Source organism: Astatotilapia calliptera, chromosome 9 (genome assembly GCF_964374335.1).
Source record: "Astatotilapia calliptera chromosome 9, fAstCal68.1, whole genome shotgun sequence".
NCBI lineage: Eukaryota > Metazoa > Chordata > Actinopteri > Cichliformes > Cichlidae > Astatotilapia > Astatotilapia calliptera.
In genome coordinates, this window is record NC_137430.1 from 7,695,777 (window position 1) to 7,712,581 (window position 16,805).

The 16,805-nt window shown below is 40.4% G+C and overlaps 1 protein-coding gene across 7 annotated transcripts in view; it reads left to right on the forward strand.

Annotated features, from left to right (window-relative positions):
* The first annotated feature begins 1,608 nt into the window (after window positions 1–1,608).
* Window positions 1,609–16,805, forward strand: part of mpp7a (MAGUK p55 scaffold protein 7a) — a 63,230-nt gene continuing 48,033 nt past the window's right edge. The window contains exon 1 of one of the 7 annotated variants that reach the window (XM_026179132.2): window positions 1,609–1,864. The gene's annotated coding sequence lies outside the window, so the exon portion shown is untranslated. The remainder of the gene's footprint in view (window positions 1,865–16,805) is intronic. The other 6 variants (XM_026179134.2, XM_026179135.2, XM_026179137.2 and 3 more) reach the window with 6 other exon arrangements.

Genomic DNA, 16,805 nt, shown 5'->3' on the forward strand with positions numbered 1-16,805 from the left:
GTGCCAGCACTATGACGTCACTGATAAGTATTTGGAAAAATAACGAGTATATATATATATACATTAACTACAATTTTTTTTACAGACCTGGCAACCTAGCTGCAACCGCTGCAACTACACACACCCCCTTTTTATGGCAACATCCGGGCCACAAAGCGACTGGAGTCCCCTCAAAACTTGCAAAAACGTGAATCTGTGTTGCTGCATCGGAGAAATTACTATTTTCTACCCAGAATTTTGATTTAATGCACGTGGCTCTTGTGGTCCTCCATACTGAATAAACGATTGTGAATAAATATCATGTTGACAGATCTGAGACTGCCAGTGACTTGTTCTCTCCTGACATCTAGTGGTTGTACTTTGACATCGCAGGTGATATTCATCTAAGCGTCAGCAATCAATAAAACTGCACTACCTAAAACACGGTTTATGGTATACCACAAACGACTGGGAAGATTTTGAATGACTGACTTTCCTTTGTCAGATTAACAAATGAAACAGGGGCCATTTTTTTAAATTACTGTACTATTCTACTTTCAGTCGACTTTTTAAAAAATCTGTCTGTCAAAAATTTATGAAAGGAATATAGTAATGATAAAAAAAGACAAATCCAAACATAAATATATAAATCCCCAAAGGAATCGTTATGGACTATAATAAACGCGTACTACGTGAAGCCATTTCCTAACACAGAGTTTGACCAGGTTGTATTAAAGTTTCAGAGTGAGTAGCTGTCACAAGGGGGCTGCAGGAGTCCATTGTTCCCAGACAATGCAGCCCACATCATATCCCAAGCCCGAGGACAAAAGAAGCTGCAGTTAAGCATTTTGGCTCACAGTGCAAATTAATGTGGGGACAAGAGGCCACAAACAGGGGGTGTTTCTATTGTTAGCATATTTCAGGAACTTTTTCACACACGTCCAGTGTTGCGTGTGACCATGTGTATGATGTCTCTGAGCTATATTAAAATGACATTAATTAATTAATATATTTATTTACGTATGTGTTTATTTGTTTTAGGAATAAAGCAGAATTAAATCAAATCACTTCTGGCCCTTCATTGGGCAACTTGTTGCTTTCTATCTTAATATGACCGATAGGGGGAGATATCACACCACTTTTATGGCTCTAGTAGGAAAGGTACAAAAACTCACCTGAACACTAGATTCTTATGGGTTTTGATTTTCTAGTTCCGTTTTTTTCAGCTTTTTTTTTTAAATAGAAAAAACAAAACAAAAAAGTCCTACTATGATACTTGTCGATAAATGAAATACTTCACTCGTTATGATTAAACTGGCACACATAACCTTTGCCTTGGATGCACTTCTGTAAATTTCCCATCAATGTGTCCATAAACATATTTCCTCAGCGACCTGATTTTTAATTGTAATTGTGCCTCCTTGCTTACTACGGAAAGGCAAGTTTACAAGGCGTTTGCGGATGACGGACAACGAAAACAAGCCAATTAAAATGTAGACTGAATCTCTGGACACACCTCGATAAAGCACTGACCAATGAACGAGCGGATGGGGTTGCCTGGGTGGTGAAAGCTCCGCGCGGCACAGATCTCAGAGCAGCTCTGTGTTGTTGCACGCCCTCCCGCTAACGCTGTGTCTAAATATACAAACCGCTTCCAAGTCAGCCCCTTGACAGAGCACTTTACGATTCTTGGAGAGTGGCACCGTCTGCCGAGGCGTAACGTTTTGAAAGCTCAGCACACACCGCAGAGAGCGGGGATGAGTTAAGGGTCTACAAAGGAAAGAACAGACGGTTTTAAAAGTGGGAAACAAAACCAGTGAAAAGTTTTGCCCTCGAAAGAACCAGTGGAGTAGCTACACCGTGGCCATTCAACTCCGAACTCCGAGTGAGTAGAACCATCACGTTATTTATCCTCACAGCTGTCAGAACAATGAAAACAAACGAATATATTTGTATTTAAAATAAAAGCTGCCGTGAATATTGCAGTGGTTCCATGGGGGAAAAGCGTAAGGCTATAGGTAGCGAGACTAGCCGTGTAACAGTGTAATAGAGTTGCTTTGTATGCGCTAACCTAACAGCGAACTTCAGTTGTTACCAACCTACAAAATATAAAAGTAACCATCTGGGACTTGTGCCAAATTTTACACGGTAAAATTGATTAATTCGAAGGAAATGTTAACCTCGTCCCCTTCTGTCGATATCATATGCGCAGTGAAATGTGAAATTCATTCCTAATATCGCCTTTTTAGTAAATAAAATTTCACCTGACGGCTTTTCTTGGGTTTCCGCGGGGAAGTGAACGCAGCTGCGTTGCAGGGCCCACAACAATGTTTCGAAATGACAGTGATAAGTTGTTATTAGTGATAGCAACATGCACGGCTACACGTACAACCTAATGACACGACACAGGTAGTCCAGCCTGGTAAAATACACACAAACCAAGCATAAAGACAACCTTTCCACAAGCACACACACCTACAACGTAAAGCTCCTTCTCCCTCTATCCACGCCTTGTAGTGTGGACAGAGGGAATACAGAGCCCTTGTGCCCTGCGAAGTCAAGTATGGTGACACGGAGCTTGACACTGGCTGACATCGCCAAGCCTCTGACTGGGCTGCCACACCGGGAGACTCAGCACTTGGCCAGCTGCCACCGCCTCCCAGTTCAGCCACTGGTTTTGCATATTTTGAATGTGCATAATCATGATCGAGCAGGTGTATGTGTGTTTTGTCTCACACAATTCCTTCATAATCCTTATTGCTATGCCTTCATATAATTATAGCTCACACCCTTTGTGCATCTTTACTTAAGAGTGCCTGATAGTCCAGAAGTGAAAGTATCTTCCTATAATGGGATTCTTGAAGTGGCCAAAAGTCAAAGGGACCCAAGACACCAGTATAATTTGCCGAATTAAGCTGTTGTTTTCAATTCCTCTTATTCCTCTGAGTCCCTTGAAAGTTAAATTCTGCATAACCACTGACTCCAAATGTGGCTCTCATGTAAAAGAGGAAGTGCAGTGATGTTTGGAGGAAACAGTTCATTAAAAACAAAGCTGGACTTCACTGGCAAAAATCCCATTGAATTCAAGGGTTTTCCAAATTTAAATCAATGTCTAGGTGACTTAATTTCAAATAAACCTCTCACTGCTTGCTGGCAGGTAAAGTGCCTGAACTGTGTCCCATCACTCAGTAGTGATTTTGTTCGTATCCTTCTACCACATTTGTGGTGCTTTGGCTGAGAGTGAAAAGGAAAAAAAAAGACAGTAAGAGGATGACCTTCTTTTCCTCATGGTTCACTGCCACTGAGGGGACGTTCTGAAGAGCTGACATTCCTCTGTGTGGTTTATTCTACAGTTTTTTGGCCACCTATTGTGCGCTCACTAGGAATAACCCAACTTTTTTTTTTTTCTTCAAATCTTGTCTAGAAAAGGGTAAGAGGCCTTTAGTCTGCATTCCAAATGGGCAGGAAAAGTCTCTCAGGAGACTTTGTAAGTATTTTAGTCAAGTTCATTACTCAAGCTTGTTTGTGAGGTCAGCAGTCGGGCATCATGACAGAGGGTTTCATTAAATCAGGTTTGTCATGGTTAGTGGGTGGGACTCTTAGTGATGATTGAAGGGGTCAAGGTACAAATGTTTGCATCCTGGAAATTGACTGTGCAAATCCCTGCTGCCAGATGATTTTCTTTTGTTTTTTGTGCACATAGTTCTCTGGAGTGTGTATATGGGAGCAGCGGAGGTTAGGGTGGGGTCAAATGCTGTGACTCAGACGAGGCTCCGTGTAGGAGAGTTTGACCCGTGGTGGTTGCCTGAACAGGTGTCTCCGAGCTGCAGCTCTGCATAGCTCGCATTCTCAGGGTTTTGTTCCTGGCGTGGATGGTCACTGAGCTGGGGGAGGGAGATGTGGGAACTGAGAATGCTATGCATAGAAGGCTTAACTCCCAGAATTCACCCTGGCAACCTGCTGACAGAGACAAACGCTTCCTGTCCCTACACCAGCCTGGTCTATGTTGATGAGAAACCTATCAGCAGCTCAGTGCTGTGCCCACGGCCGGAGACAAAGCTGAGATTTGGTTCGGAACTGCTTGTCAGCAGGGAGGCTATTTTCTTGGGGCTTAAGGGTGGGTGGGATACAGTGGTTTAAGACTCTTAATCCAAGCATTAGTTTGGATTACTATCAGCTCTCAGAGTCATGGGAAATTGCCTTGTGTGAAGACAGTTCATTGGAGTTTGCCTGACCACTCTATGTCTGTCATGTATCTATGACTCTCTTGGGTGTCCTGTGGGAGATGCTTCAGGAGAATGGGGTACTGGGCCTGTTGTTAATGCTGCAGGTTTTTAAGTATCCCGGAATCTTGTTCACAAGTGGGGGAAAGAGTGGACAGATGGATTGGTGAAGCATCTGCATCATCTATTCAGATTTTATGAGGAGAGAGCTGAGCCTAGAGGCAAAACTGTCAATTTGATTGGTCTGTTTAATTTCATGAGCTAATGGTAGCAACTGAAAGACACTTATGCCTGCCTGGACACACACTTATAGACCTGTTATACCTGTTGTTAGGCTGTGTTGTTAGGCGCGTGTCGCCACATTTCTATAGCAGTTCTACCAGCACTGAGGGCGTGGTTACTTTCTGCAGTATTTTCATGAACACTAGGTGTCACTACTCAGACAAAACCTTCACATCAGCGCTGCTGTACAATGAGAATAAGTTAAAACTGGAAGCAGAAGTCTCATTTTTTTCAAACTATTGCAATATCGTCCTCTGTATAATCTGTGAATCCACAAGCTTCTGTACTCGTGGAGCAATAAAATGTTGGTAAAAGCAGCCGCAGAACCTACATCTGCTTACAAAAACTGAGAGGTGCACGACAGGCTAAAATGACACCAAAATCTAGCTCGCACCAGTGGATGCTGCATCACCCTTGTCGTACGGCGCCATTTGCGAAGGCAAGGCTGACAAGCTTCCCATCTGAGATAGAATCACAAGGTCAGCGTGTGAGGTGTTTCAGACATGGCCAAAGAGGAAAAAGACCCTTGGGCAGAGTCGGGATATACTTTGTCTCTCAGCTGGCTTGGAAACATCTCAGCATCCCCCGAGCAGAAGCCTGGTGTCACGGGAGAAGGAAGTCTGAGCAGCTGTGCTCATACACCAGTCTAAGCACAGCTGTAAGCATTTGACTTGGAAGAGAAACGCTGGGAAAATAAGTTTATTAAATAAGTGTTTCACAAATGTTTTCTTCTTAAACACCTCCAAGAATTGCTTATATTTAATATGAAAGGTAATAAATTAAGTCTAATTCAAGCAGTAGGCAGGTGTCTGCTAATTGTGAATGTTTGGAGTACAGTGTGCAGCTCCTCTGGCACTGAAGTGAAGCACAAGACTAAAAAATCCACAGAATCATGAGAAAGACATGGTGTTATTGTGGACTCTTTTAAAAGTCATTGTGTTTCAGCAGTACTTCCTCTTCATCAAGCGCTGTGTTCTCTTCGCTCAGGTCTTTGAGCACTGCCTTGTGGCAAACCTACTTTACAGCTGGCCATTTGCTAAACTTGGCATCATACGAAATATGAATACAAGTATGCTGTTTCACTAGCTTAATCCATTTATACAGTCTGAAGCCAGATTGATCAAAATATTTTTACACCTCGCATGTAGATTTGTCAAGGGTCTTATATAGCACATTGTCCATGATCGCACATGTTGCAACCCATGTTGTGAAATTGACAGCTGAGAAGTGATGAGATTGTTAAAGCTAGTTTCCCAGAACTAGATCAACAATTCTGACATCAGTGGAAGTGATCCTCTCTGACTCAGTCTGTTCTTACTTCATCACTGCTGTTGTTGTAATGATCCAAGCAGCATGCATACTGAGAACAGGCTATCCAATGACACATCAGTCTCTCCGTTCATTCATTCATTCATTCATTCATTCATTCATTCATTCATTCATTCATCTACCCACCCCAGCCATTCTTTCATTACACCATTCATCCATCCATCTATTTATCCATCAGTCCTACTGTCTGTCTATAGTGACCATCTTTCTGTAATCTCTGAGTTTGCAGTGGACTTGTGAGCCTTCTGCCGCTCTGCCAATCCCAGATGGATACATTAAACTGATGTGCTCGTCAGGGTCCCTGGCAGGGGTCATGGTTGATGAGCATTAGTGATGCTGTGTTCTCATGCCCCTGCCTGCCTTGCAGAGGTGTAGAGTTTCTCTCAGTACCACCTAAGCCTCTGCTGTGCTGCGGTGGAATGAGCCCACCTAGCAGATGCCAGCTATCAGACACCGACGGTCAACTGCGTCACATTCCAGCCTGTGTACATGAAACGCTGCGCTCACTGTGCAGGCATGCAGCCCTCCTTACTCACTGCGGCCCATTTTTTGATGGAGAAAACAGAGAGACTGAATGAATGACAGCACTTAGTGAAAATAAGTTAGACCCTAAACCCTAAGGGAGAATGTCAAGCCATGTGCTACTGTGTAAAGGTCTAAACATGATTAGTAGGAAAGTGATATCTTGTTGTGGGATGCTGTTTTCTTCTCATTTAGGTCATAGGCAATTAAGACATGCACGTGTTCAGCTACATCTCTAACCTAATTTGATTTACATTTAAAGCCTTTGCGCTAACAGGAATATGTACAGTAAACTCTATATGCATGGTTTTCTTTTATAATTAGTTCAAAGACAATGTTGCACAGTCATGTAAAGACATGATGCATGTCTGTAAGAACTTGTGTGCAGTCAGTGAGGGCTAGAGGCAGAAGAGGGTACCCTTAACTGATGTCAGGCTTATTTGTCAAACAGTGTTTTATTGATGAGAGTTTTCCATGCGTGGCCCCTGCTTAGTGTTACTATGCCTGTTCCGCTTATGGCAGCGCCATGAATTATTCAGTGCGCTCGGGGCAAATAGAACTAAAACAGCCTAAACTGTGCGCTTGTTGGTGGTTTAGTTAAATAATGCAGTTTATGTAACTCTCTTTAAATGTGAACTTAATGACTTTTGTGGATCTGAATAGGAAGACTTTTGTTTTTGCTATTTGACCTGAAGGCTTCAAGTTTACTCCATCAGCATGACAAGATCTTCGTCAACTGTCAGTGACGTTCATCACTGCTGTATTAATGGCCATGATATTTAGAGTGTTTGGAGCCCTTAGTTACCAAACATTTGTCCTGTGACCCATGATTTCCTTGCTCGCCTTTACCTCTAACAGCAACTTGACAGTAACTTGAGCATTTGATTTAATTAATGTAAGGGTAATGTAACACCATTTATGATGCAACACGCACATAACACACTGATGTCAGCACAGTCTTCCTTGCTTGCTGCTGTGAGAGCATCAGATAAAACAGATAACACAAGCGAACATGACTTCTTTTCCTAAAACATTGCCTTCTTTTTTTTACATGGTGAAGGGTCCTGTAGAGCAAGGACACAAAATAAAGAGATTAAGTGAACTTAATGTTAATGTATTTCCTTTTTTCTGCTACCTTGGGCTTTCTGGCAAGGAATCTGAGTTCCACTACAACTGCTCTTGTTTTCTTAGCCGCTGATCATTTATATTAAACAGCACGAGGTGAGATGGGTTGCAAAGAAGTTTGCAGACTTGCAGCCGTTGTGGAAAGGCTAAAATAACAGTTTCAATTGCATGACCTGTATGTGCTTCACCAATTGACTTGAAGAAGGGAATGAGTTAGGGTATCCATTGATGTGGGCTGCTATTGGCCTGCTAGATCTAAAGCTATTCATTCTGTAGTGGATCGGTGCATTTAAGTAAAGCATGTTTCATTTACTGATGTCACTCAAGATGTCTTCACCTTCTTGACCTTGCTGCATTGTTATCATTGATGTGATGAGTGGCAGGGGACTTAGTACTTGGGTATGCTCTCTGTGACTGTGGGTGGCATCTTGCACAGACCTCCAGAATGGTGCTGATTAGGCTAAGAGGTTTTTTCTCTTCTTTTTCTCCTGTTGCCTGTTTTCTGTCAGTTGGCAGGGACCCTTTCCAGAAAGCAATGCTGTTTTTCACGGGTACATCCCCCCTCTTTTGTGTGTGGGGTGTCTCAAGTAGTGGGAGCTGTAGTTCTCCACACTTGTTGCTGTTGTCTCCTGCCACCTACTTCTGGCTGCAGGGGTAGCAATCTCAACTACACGCCACTACATGTAAATCTTTGGAGGTGTGTGTGTGTGTGTGTGTGTGTGTGTGTGTGTGAATGCATGTTTTTGTCTCTGAGCTGGAAAGCATGTTCTCAGGCTTCTGTGTGTGTTTGTGTGTGCCTGTATCGGACAGGCATTCATTCATTCATTCATTTTTAGCCCACGAGCCCCACTCTGTGTGTGTCTACTCCCTTGTTGCTCATTGAACACAATTAGGGCAATTCGACTGTGAATAAACCCTTCACAAGAGTCTAATAGGACTATTAACTATGCAATCTTCACTCTTTGATGACCCACATGATAAAGGCTATTCAGTCTAAATGATGGCAGACAAAGGGACAAAGGGATTATAAACTATTTAAACCAGCAGGGCAGTGTGCTACGCTCTGAGCTCTGTTAGTCTTTTTTGTGAGAGAAGGTTTGGTGAGACCTGGAGAGAAAATAACCCTAATTCTTTCTCAATATAAGGATTACACAAGTGAATAGTCAATAGGAAAACCTACATGTTATACGCACCACAGTAGGACTTGGAAAAACTAAATTATTTCGCACTGAGCTTATGTGACTACAGCTGTGACTGCTACAGTGTTTTAATGACTGTTCTGGGCTGTTATGAACTGTAGCTTCCTGCATGTACAGCATGTTTCTTGTGACATTGTATGCTTCTGTTGTTTTCTGCAGTGTTGTTTGGTAAATTTGACCCATGTCCCTTTGTCAAATGTCCCTTTGTTTTCTAATACTAATACATTGTTGTTTCATGCTGCTGTTATCTAAACAGGTTTTGCCACATTGAACCTAAACTGCCTTCACATTGCATACATGATTCAAACCAGCAGGAATGACTGCCTCAGCCTAACATTTCCACCAGCTGAAATGAGGTTGGTTTTTTGGGGGTTTTTTGGGAACCATCCTAAAATGTAAACAGCTGTAAGCACTCCCTGCTGCCTGTGACACAGAACCCTCATATCAAAGCACCGCTAACTTAGCTCACCACTAATTGCTGAGTAACCTTCGACTGTATTTTCTTTTTTTTTTGCTCTGGTGAAATCAAAGTATGATATTTATAGTTTGCTTTGGATTGTCAGTTGATAACAGCAGGCGTATGGTGTTCATGGAGCACCGTGTGTTGGTGCAGTTGACTCTCTCTGGCGGCACCATAATGCAGCTGTTAGTCTATTTAGATTTGAATAGAGTTTGAATAGATGTGCAGTGTGGGGATAGGGTTTGGGTCACATGCTTGCTTTATGATAATGAAACTTGTTCAGAGAGTTTTGATTGATATTATACTACATCACTTGAGATCTCCTTAACTTGTTTCTGTATTTCAGCTTTCTATTCAGAAGTGCTTGTATAGCAGCACAGTGGTATTAAGGTAGTGAGTAGATTTGTGACCTCCCAATCAGATTGCATGCTCTTTTGAAGTAGGCTAGGTTTCTTTAAGGAGGGATGCTTGGCATTGTTAGTATTAGTTTTCTATCTGAATGCATACAGAAAAGTTTGCCTCCATTTTGAAGGGTTTTTTTTTTTCATGCTAGCAGTCAGCTAAAATTCCCCCCTCACATATTTTCTTATTAATTACAGTCTTTAATAATTCCCACCACCCAGTGACTGCCTAATGAAGTTTAGTGTCCTTTGTCAGAGGCAAGTGAAAAAATCTGCCAGTGGAACAAGTGAAAAATCTCTAGTTTTTCTATAGTTTCAAGATTTACTGTGCTTGATCCATTATTTGAGAACCTCTGCGACAACATGAAATACACATTAAAATAAAAGCATATAATTGGACATCGTACTGACCCAGGTACTGCTGGTTTTCCCTGCAAACCCAACCTTTAACAGTTGGTCATTATAATGGCTCTTTCTCTGTCCACTCAGTTTCCTCTCTTATTTCCAGGGTCGTTGGCACCAGACGGACACAAAGCAGCTCTTTATTTGTCTGTTTTCGAGTTGACTCTTCAGCTAATCTGACTGACCATCAGCAGCAGCTTCTGTCACAGGGAAAGACAGAGAAAAATCCTGAGAGACAGTGAAAGAGGGGTTGGGGTGGCATGAGGGGTGATGACTGGACCATTTGGCATCCAGTGAACAGAGGAGTATTGTGTGCCAGTGAGCCACTGTAGAACAGCTTGCTTCTTTCTTTCTTTCTTTCTTTCTTTTTTAATACAGGAGGACAGCGGTGTTAAATCTCCAAAACATCATAAGGGAATCTGCCAGGGATACATTTACCAACAATACACCTCAACCCAAGATTCTCAGAAGCAGTTGACAAGACAAGACTATGATATGCATATAAGAAAAGCTGCTTTAGTTCTCAGTTAGGTTTATGTGAAGTAGCTGTTAAAGGAGAACAAAAGAATTTACTGGAGATGTTTTGGTCACTTATTAATCTGTCGCCCCAAAGGTCAAGGCCAGTGTGGAGGAAAAGATTTTCCCTTAAACTTCATTTAGTAATGCAATTTTTTGGTGTTGACAAATAAATATGAAGCTGTAACTTGATCTCTATGAATAGACTGGACTATAGAGTTGGTATTTGATCAAGAATGAAAAAAATCGTCCTTCCTTTCTCTTGATGACCTCCAGATGCTGGCAGAGAAGGGAACTTTGTAAGTTAAGCTTCCAAAATGTTTAAACAGATGAAAGTTCGCGTTTTTAAACTGAGATACAAATCACCTAAAACTTTGTCTCTAAAATTGTTAAAAAGTGACAAAAATTGTCTTTATCTGATTAGTTAAACAGATGAACTGTTCATTTTAAGCGTATTTTGTTTAATCCAACTGACGTCCCTTTCTCTGACCTATAGGCAAAATCAGTAATGGCACTGCTATCAGTTAAAATCTTATTGATATCCATCTTAAGTATTAAAGAAATCTTTTCACAACAACCTAGACATGTGTCCTCCTTCATTAGTACCTTTAATGTATTTCAGTAGACACCCCATCACATGAGAAACCTGTGAGACAGATGCTGGAAAGGATTGTTTTAGTTTTACTGGTTTTGACTACACTTTCAGTGGTTTCAGCGAGGGCTAGGTTCTGACGCTAACAGCACTCGAATGTGTGAACGTTGTAACCACATCCAGCTGACTATGCTTCGACTTCAAAAGACCAAACTGCAGTGTGAAAAAATGCTATGACCTGTGATATTTCAGTATGTTGTTACTTACACCACTTTTGTTTATTTCCTTTCTTTATGTCCTTAACTGGAGAAGTTCATACAAGTTCCTAATGGTGCTGAAAACTGTATTAAGGGAACAGAAAGCAGTAGCTACTGATAGAGGAGAGGTGTGTAGACCATAGAGTCGATATAAAAAATGACAGGAACTACTATGACATCACCTCCTGGTTAAGAGACTCACAGCAGCTTAGTATTATCGCTGCTGGTTTTTTGGAACCAGATCTAGGGCTGGGCTATATCATACCGGTGTAATGTTTGGCAATGATAGGAAAATGAAATATTGCGATAGAACATGGGTAAAACGCACACGCACAGTGCCTTTGTTTACATACGCACATGGCGGCGACGCAGAATGAGGAGAGCGAAAGCGGATCGTTAAATGAAACGGATGAACCAGAATTGGTTTGTAAAAATGCTGCAACTTCAGTGGTGTGGAACTGGTTTAGCTTTCGTCCATCAGATACACAACAAAGCACTATTTTTGGTAGTGCATGCTAGCAGGGCGTCGTTATTACAGTGTTTTTTTGGAAAATACGGCGCACTTAAAATCGATCCTTTGATATTTCTGAAAATCGACAGTGCCCCTTATAATCCCGTGTGCCTTATGTATGAATTCTGATCGTGTTTACTGACCTCGAAACGATTTTATGTGGTACACGGCGCTGGAAAATCTGTCACATGTTTTAGTACAACTTTGCTAAGCTACGAACCCGCACAGCTTGATGGATTGTCAGAGCATTACGGCTATTGTAGGCAGGCGGCTCACGGAGTGATACATACTGTGCTTCAACATAATATTACTGTATTGTGTGTGTATAACTGCTTTTTAAGTTTTGTGGATATATACATGGTTATGCTGAGGATATGTCAGCCAATTTCCACAGGAAATGCCTTTTGGTTAAACTGTCAGCAAGGAATTTGCATTTGCACTGCAAATTTTTTATATAACTTTAATGCACATAAAAAAGATGCTTGTTTAAGTGAAAATACATTGATGGTTTTTTTTTTTGCACCAATAAAGTTGAGGAGTTATGAAGTATTTTGTCTAGTGTCAATTATATCGTCAGTTATATCGTTATTGCAAATTTTCAAATGTATATCGTGATAAATATTTTTGGTCATATCGCCCTGCTCTAACCTGATCTTACCTTATTTGGACCAGATGGTAGAAGTTAGAGGTGGGAATCACCATACATCCCACAATACGATATTATCACAATACTTAACGCACGATACAATATTATTGCAATTTTTTAAAATATTTTGTGAAATTCAGATTCTGTACATAAAGGTAAACTTTATCAATATTCATTTTATCTAATATCAAAGTCTCACACTCAGTCTCTCATTTCAGTCAGTTTTATTGTTGACAAACTGAACGGTTTGTATTACAGTCTAGTCCAACTTAACTGAATGCAACCATCTGGTACAATTATAGCTATTCTGAACTATGCAATTTATGAAAACTATGCAGCCCATTCAGAAACTGAAGAATTTGAAAGTAAATTAAAACAAAATATAATTTTACATTAAATAAAAAAGTTTTAAACTTAATTAAAATAAAACATGTCTTAAATTAAAATAAGTAAACTGTCATGTTTATTGCTGCCAAAAAAAAAGTTAAACACATTTGGACAGTGAAGGAATGTCAGGATTCTTGCTCAGAAAAAGGATCAACATGCTCTGAAGTCAGAGCATGTTCCAGTCCATAAAAACTTTTTTTGTAACAAAATATCGATTTCTGCTGTCCCTGTATCGATACATTATTAGCAAACAAAATATCACGATACTACACAGTATCGATTTTTTCTCCCACCCCTAGTAGAAGTTATTATCAGTAAAGTGTACTAAAACAAACATTAGGACATCTATTGGTGCCAATTAGGACTAAGTAACATTCATCAGTAATAACATCACTACAAGTCATAATATTTATCAAATTATTACACTAATAAAGAGTCATTAGGCACTAACATCAAACACAGTTTTGAAAAGCAGTTCAGTGACTCCATTTAGTGTAGTTGAGGCCTAGTACACAGCGATTGGCTACAGCTGCCTGTAACCCATTATTGCATGTATCTTCGCTTGATACATGACACTCCAAAGTTTTACATCTAATCAGAATCTTAGTTAGAAAACTGCACGTTTTTCATTTTCCCAGACCTTAGATAGGGCTGAGTTTTCAAAGCTTCAACAGAGCTGCTGGCATTTAGACTGCAGAGCAACATCAGTAAACACTAAGCAGTGTCTAAGCAACTGTGAAAGTGCTTTTGAGTAACTGTGTGTATGCATCACCAAGTGTATTGTGCACACTTTGGTAAATTTGCTTGCATGTTAAAGGTCACTCATCAGTTTGCTCTTTTCTTGTCAATAACATCTGTGACAGCAGTGTGTACTCTGTGTAATGCACTCTTGTTCTGCACAATAAAACGTGGGAAATTCCGGGTGCAGACACCAAGCAGGCCCTTTGCCACATCATTAAGCTTTTGACTTTCACCATTGATTCACACACATCCTCTTTCATCCCTAACAGTTCTTTTAAAGCTGGGGAAGCCTAATAACGCTTAGAAAATGCTTTAGTTCATCTATGTGATTTGAACAGACGGGAGTGTGAATGGGTGAAGTGAATGGCTCGTTGCGTAACGAGGTATTAGAACATCTAGCCTGGCCATCATCCACAGAACTAGGGATCATCACTGGTGGCACTCAGCAGTCCACCGCCTCTCTGAGGCTGTCAATGGTTTTTTAGGTTTTCATTTTTAAAACAAAAGTTTCAGCTCGATACAGTGAGGTTCTGCCATGTTCACCACCCAGGCAACTTCTTTCAGCTTTGCATTTATAGTAAAGATAACGGCCAGGTACTCCTCCACTATTCCATTATCTGGACTTTTTCAGCCAAAGGAGGTTATTTCCAAGAAAAAACTTTATCTAGAAACATTCAACATGTGTCAGAGGTTTGCAGTGATAGCAAATCCCATTTGCACTTGGAGAAATATGTGGTTAGATGGTTTGAATATGTTGGATCCAAAGTAAAGTTTTAAGGTTGTTTTTTCTCTTTGGTGTGTGCCAGCTGATACCAGCTTTAGTTGGAAACTGATTTTATTTGTTTATTTAGCATTCTCAGGGGTCTTGAACTGGGTAGTTTTCCTTCTTACTTGTGCATGACTTCCCAGTAAAGCCCAAAATGTGGTTTCACTAATACAAGGTTTGTGTGTCGAATGAGGAAAAGCAGAAAAGCAGCATACACCAGCACAGCTCAACACAATTTTAGTTGGATTTTTGAACAGAATAACCGCTGGTACCTATCAGACATCTCTGAGGAAGTTCATAGAAAGAACTAATATGCAGGTACAAAATAAACTGGCAGTTGGGTGGTCAACAGGAAATGTTATACTTTGACCAAGCAATCAGAGGCCTAAAACTATAAACATCAGACATTAGGAATCTAATTAGGAAGCAACAGCAGGAATTATACAAAGCACAGTGGGTCTCATTCAGTCGATATGCACAAATCTGAGTTTAATCTGCAGTTCATTGTTATTTTCACACCTTAATTTGTTCATATTCAACAAACTGATTTAAAACTGCCTCAGACCATGTGCAACAAGAATCTTATCTTTCATTAAAACTGACTTTCAACCTTGTTTAATGTCCTCACGTACTATCACAGATGTCCAGAATATCCCAGAATATGGATGTTTTTTAGTAACTTTCTCTTATTTGGTTGACAGATCAGGTGTCCCTTGTAGGGCTGGGTATCGTCACTGATTTCTAGAATCGATTTGATTCTGATTCACAAGGTCCCGAATCAATTCGATCCACAATTCGATTCAATTCGATTTGTATCTGGGAAATTTTGCCTCAGACAGTCAGAAATGTTATAATTAAGATCAGTACATTTACACATTTTTGTATCTATAAAAAGGAAGCTGACACTTGCAAGACTTTATCAAAGGTGTGAGCATCACAGCAGAGGCCTTTGTGTCAAAGTAGCTGAAGATAAAACACAGAAAAAGATGATGGTGGGATCTTATAAAAATATTCTGCAGTAGATCAAAAACGAAAGAAAACCATTAATCAACATATGAACATTACCGTTTCAATTTGTTCAGTAGCCCATTGAACAGCAGAAATTAGGTTTTCTTTTCGGAAGTAAGTAAAAGGAAAAAACAGCGGCCGACAGCGCTGTAAACAACAGCAGTCTTGTGCGTTGAAGTATTGTGTTCCTGCTCTCATTCACTGTTTTAGCTGTTTGGTGGTTGTTGACATTTTGTGAGGTTTCACCTGAGATTCTGGCATTTCGGGCAAAATAAATTTATATTAAAACATCGATTCAGGGTTTTAATGAATCGATATCACGTTATCCGAGCTAGAAACGATTTTAATCGATAAATCGATTATCAAAACCCACCCCTACTCCCTTGTCCACCTTGGACCTTCTTGTCCTCCTCAGACTCTGAGCCCGAGCTTTGCTTTTTATTTGGAAGCTTTGGAAAGCTGTTCCTTTTGTGGCTTCCTCCTAGGACACTATTGTCTAAATTTCTTCAGTTGGTCTTTCTCCTGCTGTCTTGCCTTAACAGGCTTCTCTCTTACAACATCACTGCCACTTTCTTTCCTTCACCTTGAGGTAAATCTGTTTGCTCATACAGTTAATTGGAGACATGAAAATGCTGATTGCACTATCCTGTTGGTTTAGAATTATGCTGATTCACTAATGCATTTGCATTTCATGAATCTGACAGTAAATTCGCATACGCACTTATTTTTTTATGCAAAATAACATCATTTCTATGCACATATTAGTGAATGAGGTCTATTGCACTGACAAAGACTGAGGAAAAACACACTTATTACACATAACAGTTAAAGGGCCAATCAGACACAAGTGAACTCAATCAAGACAGTATCAAGGACAGAAAAGGAATAAAGAAGGGAACTAAAAACACAAACGGGAAAACAAACCTTGAAAATAAAACAAGGATTAGCTAAGAGAGGGACCAGTGATGTAACCAAATTACAGTTTTCCTTCTCATTGAGAAAACACTCATAAAACTAAGCAGGACAAGAACTAAGAATTAACACAAAGGAAGAAAAACTATGGATTAGAACAGAGACCATGTTTAATTACTAAGGCCAAGACGGGTTGAATTCCCTTCAGCAGGCAGGAGAAGTGTTTACATGTTCAGTTCTATTTAACCCTCTAACCTTGTAACTGAATCTGAAAGGTAGAAAGGACCTACACCTAATTACACAATCCTCTCTGAGTTCACAGTAAAACATGCTTACAGCATGTAGAAACCTTTTGTAAAGCTTTTTTTGAAGCTTGAGAACTTTTTTCTTTTATAATTGTAGACTAAGTAACCTGTATCCACACAGCTCCGATTTCACTAACAAAGCAACAGGACGATGGGAGCCAGGCTGCGATGGAAACTGATCCCATTTTGCTAGAGTGGAGGAGGAAGTGCTGGCTGTACGTCATTGTGTGTGTGGAATGTGG